Source organism: Saccopteryx bilineata, chromosome 6, assembly GCF_036850765.1.
Source record: "Saccopteryx bilineata isolate mSacBil1 chromosome 6, mSacBil1_pri_phased_curated, whole genome shotgun sequence".
Classification (NCBI taxonomy): Eukaryota; Metazoa; Chordata; class Mammalia; order Chiroptera; family Emballonuridae; genus Saccopteryx; species Saccopteryx bilineata.
In genome coordinates, this window is record NC_089495.1 from 75,172,945 (window position 1) to 75,180,301 (window position 7,357).

At 41.6% G+C, this 7,357-nt stretch overlaps 1 non-coding gene across 1 annotated transcript; it reads right to left on the reverse strand.

Moving 5' to 3' along the window:
- Positions 1-2,852: 2,852 nt before the first annotated feature.
- LOC136309719 (U6 spliceosomal RNA) lies at positions 2,853-2,959 on the reverse strand. The gene has a single exon (XR_010726371.1). It is a non-coding gene; the product is annotated as a U6 spliceosomal RNA (small nuclear RNA).
- Positions 2,960-7,357: the final 4,398 nt, after the last annotated feature.

Genomic DNA, 7,357 nt, shown 5'->3' on the forward strand with positions numbered 1-7,357 from the left:
AATATAAAAGTCTATTCATTGTGAACAGGAACAATTTTTTGCAAGATGTACTAACTTTAAAAATATGTTTCCCTCCCTTAATATAGCCTTAGATTGTCCAATCCCTGAGAATAATTGTTTGACCTTGATCTTTTGTGAATATATGTTTTATCTAAAGGCACCTGAGATCAACAAAAATCAAGAAAAATAAAAAAGTAATGATTACTTCCTACGGACCCAAAACCTCAGCATCGACAGCATTTGTCGTCACAATAGCCATCCTGTATTGTTCTGCCACCGGCATGTGCCACCCACTGCTTTGTACCACAGAGTGAGGGGAAATGTCCTGTGTGCATTCTTGTGTGTAAGGGCGTCTAATGAGTCCTAAAATGAAACCAGCTACTCTGGGTAGTGAGTGGAACATTCTTAAAGTAGGGTAGAGATTGGCCCTGTGAAATATTCATCAAAGATGCTCTCTCCAACAAGTGAGAGCAGGGCAGATGTATGGCAGAAGAGCAAAAGAGCTGGATATACCTTGGAAAGGGTTTAACTATTTTTTCTCAGATTCCAGAAACAGGTACATTGAAAGTATAGTTTAATGGTAGTAGTGGACATGGCCATATTCTAATTCTCTCCTGAAATGTGGAAACCTTCAGTAAATTGGATACATAGCTTTATGTTAAGTGGTGCCTTGGGGGACGTGTTAATGTCTGGCCTTAAGCAAAGTGCTGCCTGGTAAGGGTCACTGTCTATCACACATGAGAGACTTAAACAGAAACTGAGAATTCAGCAGAAGCATGCAATTGAACCAGAGATGGGTGGAGCTATATATGATATGCTCTTGAGAATCTATGAAGATATTTTGGGAAGTCTGAGATGGTCTTTCAAAACATTCTATTTGAGAATTTAAGAAGATATAACTCTCTAAGATAAAAGATTTAGGAATCCTTAGAGACAGCTGGGTATCATCTGCATTTATGAGCTTACTTAGTGGTGTAATGGGTCAGGAAGAATTTCATTTACCCATCACTTCACTTTCCAAGGTTTTATTCCTAATTACACCACAGTCATATTTTCAGTAATTTTTATTTTCTTCTAAGATGTGTTTTGTTTGTTTGTTTGTTTTTCTTTTTTTTTCTTTTTTGTATTTTTCTGAAGTTGGAAACGGGGAGGCAGTCAGACAGACTCTCGCATGTGCCCGACCGGGATCCACCCGGCACGCCCACCAGGGGGCGATGCTCCGCCCACCTGGGGCGTTGCTCTGTTGCAACCAGAGCCATTCTAGCGCCTGAGGCAAAGGCCATAGAACCATCCTCAGTGCCTGGGCCAACCTTGCTCCAATGGAGCCTTGGCTGCGGGAGGGGAAGAGAGAGACAGAGAGGAAGGAGAGGGGGAGGGGTGGAGAAGCAGATGGGTACTTCTCCTGTGTGCCCTGGCCAGGAATTGAACCCGGGACTCCTGCACACTAGGCCGATGCTCTACCACTGAGCCAACCGGCCAGGGCCTCTAAGATGTGTTTTTTAAAAAACAAATCTAAATTGGTAAATTATAATAGCCAAGGTATTCATTATTTTTTAAGAAAACTTTTACTTGACAATACCTAAAATAAATGATCAATTTTTTAAATTTAATTAATTGTGTTTATTTAGATTCTAGGGTCACCCCAAATGCATCCTCTCCTCCCTTATATTCCCCTCAACATCTCCCTTGCCCCACTCCCCACAGCACCCTCAACCCTTCCCTTCAGGTTTCTCCCACCCTATCATCCCCTTTCCCTCTGTCCTCTTTTCCTCTGGTCCCTTTGATCCCTCCTCTGTCTTAATTCGGTTCCTCAGTTCTCACTGTTCCTTGTATTCCTCAAATGAGTGAGGTCATATGCCATTTTTCTTTCTCTGCCTGGCTTATTTCACTCAACATAATAGTTTCCAGGTCCATCCATGTTGTTGCAAAAAGTAATATTTCCTTCTTTTTCATGGCCCCATAGTATTCCATTGTATATATGTACCACTGCTTTTTAACCCACTCGTCCACTGTCAGACACTTGGGTTGTTTCCAGATCTTCACTATTGTGAACAATGCTGCCATAAACATGGGGGTGCATTTCTTTTTTCCAGTCAGTGCTATGGTGTTCTTGGGATATATTCCTAAAAGTGGGATGGCTGGGTCGAAAGGCAGATCCATTTTTAATTTTTGAGGAATGTCCATACTGTTTTCCACAGTGGCTGCACCAGTCTGCATTCCCACCAGCAGTGCAGGAGGGTTCCCCTTTCTCCACATCCTCACCAGCACCTATCATGTGTTGATTTGTTAATGAGCACCATTCTGACCGGTGTGAGGTGGTATCTCATTGTGGTTTTTTGGGTTGTTTTTTTTTTTTTTTACAGTGACAGAGTCAGAGAGAGGGATAGATAGGGACAGACAGACAGGAATGGAGAGAGATGAGAAGCATCAATCATTAGTTTTTTGTTGCAACACCTTAGTTGTTCATTGATTGCTTTCTCATATGTGCCCTAACTGTGGGGCTGCAGCAGACTGAGTAACCCCTTGCTCGAGCCAGCGACCTTGGGTCCAAGCTGGTGAGCCTTGCTCAAACCAGATGAGCCCATGCTCAAGCTGGTGACCTTGGGGTCTCAAACCTGGGTCCTCTGCATCCCAGTCCAATGCTCTATCCCCTCTACCACTGCTCGGTCAGGCTCATTGTGGTTTTAATTTGCATTTCTCTAATGATTAGTGATGTTGAACATTTTTTCATCTGTCTATTGGCCATCTGTATGTCCTCTTTGGAGAAGTGTCTATTCATTTCTTTTGCCCATTTTTTGTTTGGATTGTTTGTCTTCCTGGTGTTGAGTTTTACAAGTTCTCTATAAATTTTGGAAAAATATGGACACTTCACGAATTTGCGTGTCATCCTTGCGCAGGGGCCATGCTAATCTTCTCTGTATCATTCCAATTTTAGTTTATGTGCTGCCGAAGCGAGCACTAATTTAATTATTAAAAAATGTTTTGGCTCTGGCCAGATAGCTCTTTTGGTTATAGCCTCATTTCAATATGCAAAGGCTGTGGGTGTGATCCCTGGTCAGAGGACACACAGGAACAAGTCAATGTTTCTCTCTCTCTCTCTCCCTTTCTCTCTCTAAAAATAAATTTAAATTTTGTTAATGTCTTGACTTTTTGTCTTGACTTAATGTCTGCCTAAAAAATTACAGAAAATTTTTGCCTTCATGGGAGTAGTCCTTCCAGAATTTCTCTTAATCTCCAAATTTATATCTATGCAAAAAGTTATGACTGGGAAAGCTATAACATTAACATAGGGAAAGAATGAAAATTAATTAATCAAGTATTTACTGAGCAACAACAAATATTTACTGAGTTTCCAAAGTACTATGCTAGTTAGTAAAAATATAAAGATACATAAATGCTGCTCCCAAAAGTGTCAAATACAAACATGTACTCAATAAAATGCTAAAAATATTTTTACTTCAAATTTTAGAGGCACTTAGTATTATTTTTGCTCTTCTAGTGGCTTGTAGAATTTCATACCATTTTCAAAATAACTACAATATAAAATTAATCTTTCATTTTAATTTGTATAAAGTGATCTTTACAGTAATATTTTATGCCAGAAAAATTCTTTGCCAAAGAGATGTTGTATTCATTAAGTTCTAATGACCAGGAAAAAAAAGTATATTGGATACTAAATTAAAGAGCAGAAGGAATTAATTTTCAGATCTGCTTTTAATTACTATCCTGACATATTCACCTAACTGTGGGAGAAAATAAATTCTTCTTATGCATAACTAAATTTTTCAAAATAAAATATTAGCATCCTCCACATTCACTGCCATATCTGTTCACTAGCTCTAATATCAAGTTAGGAGAATGGTTATAAATTAACATGACACCCACCATAAACATCCATTTCCATTTTGGTCACTTTGAAATGAGCCCTGTGTTTATAATTCTTAAAGCTCTTAAAAGCATGACTAGAGCAAGAACATGAATTATGAAAGTAGTACTTATAGACAATTACAAGATTTAGAAAAGGAACGAGGGAGATTTTCAAAGCAAAGTCCAGTAGTTAGTTAATAATACTGGGCCCACAAACCAAAACGAAAACTGGCTTTGAGTAACTTGGTAGACATTTCTGTGTGCCCTTTCCGTCTTATATGTGAAAACACCTTACCAATGACAATATGCCTCATGCTCTCTCCCTGTTTTTTAATTGAATTTATCGGGGTGATATTAGTTCACAAAACTATACAGGTTTCAAGTGTACAACTCAACCAAACATCATTTGCACACCGCATTGTGCACTCACCACCCAAAGTCAAGTCTTCCAGTCCCATTTACCCCCCTTTGCCCACTTCCACCCACCCCACCCTTTCCCACTGGCTGCCCCCACACTGTTGTCTGTCCTATGTGTTATAGGTATACCTTTTCTGCTTAACCCCTTCACCTTCTTTCATCCAGTCCCCAAAACCCCCCTCTGACAGCTGTCAGTTTGTTTCCTGTATCCACGCCTGTTTCTATTTTGTTGGTCAATTTATTTGGTTCATTAGATTCTGCATATAAGTGAGATCATATGGTATTTGTCTTTCTCTGTCTTATTTTACTTAGCATAATAATCTCCAGATCCATTCATGCTGTAGCAAAGTTTCTGGTTTGCTTTTTTTAATTTTGTTTTGTTTTTATCCAAGCGGTAGTCCATTGTGTAAATAAATGTACTACACCTTTTTTATCCACTCATCTACTGATAAATGGGCTGTTTCCAGAGCTTGACTATTGTAAATAATGCTGAATGGAACATAGGCGTTGCATATGTTTTTCTAAATTAGTGTTTCAGGTTTCTTAGGATATATTCCCAGAAGTGGGATTGCTGGGTCAAAAAGCAGTTCCAGTTTTAATTTTTTGAGGAAACTCTATACTGTTTTCCACAGTGGTTTCACCAGTCTGCATTCCCACCAGCAGTGCAGAAGGGTTCCCTTTTCTCCACACCCTGCCCAGCACTTGTTTGTTGATTTATTAATGATCACCTTTCTGACAGGTGTGAAGTAATATCCCCTTGTGGTTTTAATTTGCATCTCTCTGATATTAGTGATGTTGAGCATTTTTTTCATATGTCTATTGGCCATCTGTATGTCTACTTTAAAGAAGTCTCCATTCATGTCCTTTGCCCATTTTTAAATTGGGTTGTCTTCTTGATGTTGAATTGTAGCGTTATGCTCCCTCCCTCTCTCTCTCTCTGTCTCTCTCTCTGTCTCTCTCTCTCTTTTGACAGGACAGAGAGAGAGTCAGAGGGAGAGACAGATAGGGACAGACAGACAGGAAGGGAGAGAGATGAGAAGCATCAGTTCTTCGTTGCAGTTCCTTAGTTGTTCAGTGATTGCTTTCTCATATATGCCTTGACCAGGGCCTATAGTAGAGCAAGTGACCCCTTGCTCAAGCCAGTGACCTTGGGCTTCAAGCCAGCGACCTTTGGGTTCAAGCCAGCGACCATGGGGTCGTGTCTATGATTCCATGCTCAAGCCAGCGACCCCACACTCAAGCTGGAGAGCCTGTGCTCAAGCCGGATGAGCCTGTGCTCAAGCCGGTGACCTCAGGGTTTCAAAACTGGGTCCTCCGTGTCTCAGTCTGATGTTCTATCCACTGCGTCACCACGCAGTCAGGTTTATGCTCTCTTATTACCTTCCACTACCCAGGCATATTCTATCAGTGCAAGAGATCAGCAATGATTACAAAATAGCTCTCTAAAATTGATAAGAGAGGCTAAATTTTTTTTTTCTTTGAAGCTGGAAACGGGGAGAGACAGCCAGACAGACTCCCGCATGCGCCCGACCGGGATCCACCCGGCACGCCCACCAGGGGGTGATGCTCTGCCCATCTGGGGGCATCGCTCCGCCGTGACCAGAGCCACTCTAGCGCCTGGGGCAGAGGCCAAGGAGCCATCCCCAGCACCCGGGCCATCCCCGCTCCAATGGAGCCCTGGCTGCGGGAGGGGAAGAGAGAGACAGAGAGGAAGGAGGGGGGGTGGAGAAGCAAATGGGCGCCTCCCCTATGTGCCCTGGCCAGGAATCAAACCCGGGTCCCCCGCACGCCAGGCCGATGCTCCACCACTGAGCCAACCGGCCAGGGCCAGGGCTAAATATTTTTAATATTGTGGCTACTGACAATATAAGTTCAATTTATTTTTTTTTTATTTTTATTTTTATTTTTTTTTTTTTATTTTTTTATTTTTTTTTTTCATTTTTCTGAAGCTGGAAACAGGGAGAGACAGTCAGACAGACTCCCGCATGCGCCCGACCGGGATCCACCTGGCACGCCCACCAGGGGCGGTGCTCTGCCCCCCAGGGGGCGATGCTCTGCCCATCCTGGGCGTCGCCATATTGCGACCAGAGCCACTCTAGCGCCTGAGGCAGAGGCCACAGAGCCATGCCCAGCGCCCGGGCCATTTTTGCTCCAATGGAGCCTTGGCTGCGGGAGGGGAAGAGAGAGACAGAGAGGAAAGCACGGCGGAGGGATGGAGAAGCAAATGGGCGCTTCTCCTGTGTGCCCTGGCCGGGAATCGAACCCGGGTCCTCCGCACGCTAGGCCGACGCTCTACCGCTGAGTATAAGTTCAATTTAAATATGCCTGGGGATATCCTACAAGATGGATTTAAGTTATATCTTAGTTTAGTTTTTAACCTCTTACTTACCTCTCTTTTCCATCTGCATGTGTTTCTGAAGACAGCCAAATGGAGATATGCATTATTGCTTTCAAAGAAACAATATAGGTAGAAGTAGTCAAAGCTATTACCTTCTGTGCTGCTGGCTCCAGCCTTGAGACACAACCAGCCCACAGGTACCCAGACATACATGGGCACGGATCAGATGCCTCCAAATTTCCAGAACTCAGAGGCCTGTTCTCAGCATAGGAAATCCAACTGTAAAAAGTAGAAATATTGTGTATTCTAATTTTCTTTATAGCAGTTGTAATAAAAATGAAAATAGATTTATACCATAACCATACATTGAACTTATTTGAACTTGTTTTGACACTCTAGCATCATATTGAAATTCATCAAAACTCAAGTAGTTATAAATGAAGCAGGAATAGAAATAATAACTTGAAATGTTGAAATAATTGCCCAGAGTTATTTAGATTTTATAAACATAACAATCAAAAAAGAAAAACAGCATTCTTGGGCCCCAAGAGTAAAAGAGTCAGATAAAAATGTTTTCCTAATGAGTAGTATGCTGTGGGATAGTATTATTACAGGAAAGATGAAAATTCCAATCATCCTTGCTAAATTGCATGTCTGCTACCTTCAGCTATTTTGAGAGGTTTTTTTTTAAGTTAAACTATTTCTGAGTTATTGAAAAAATATGCACAGTTCCCT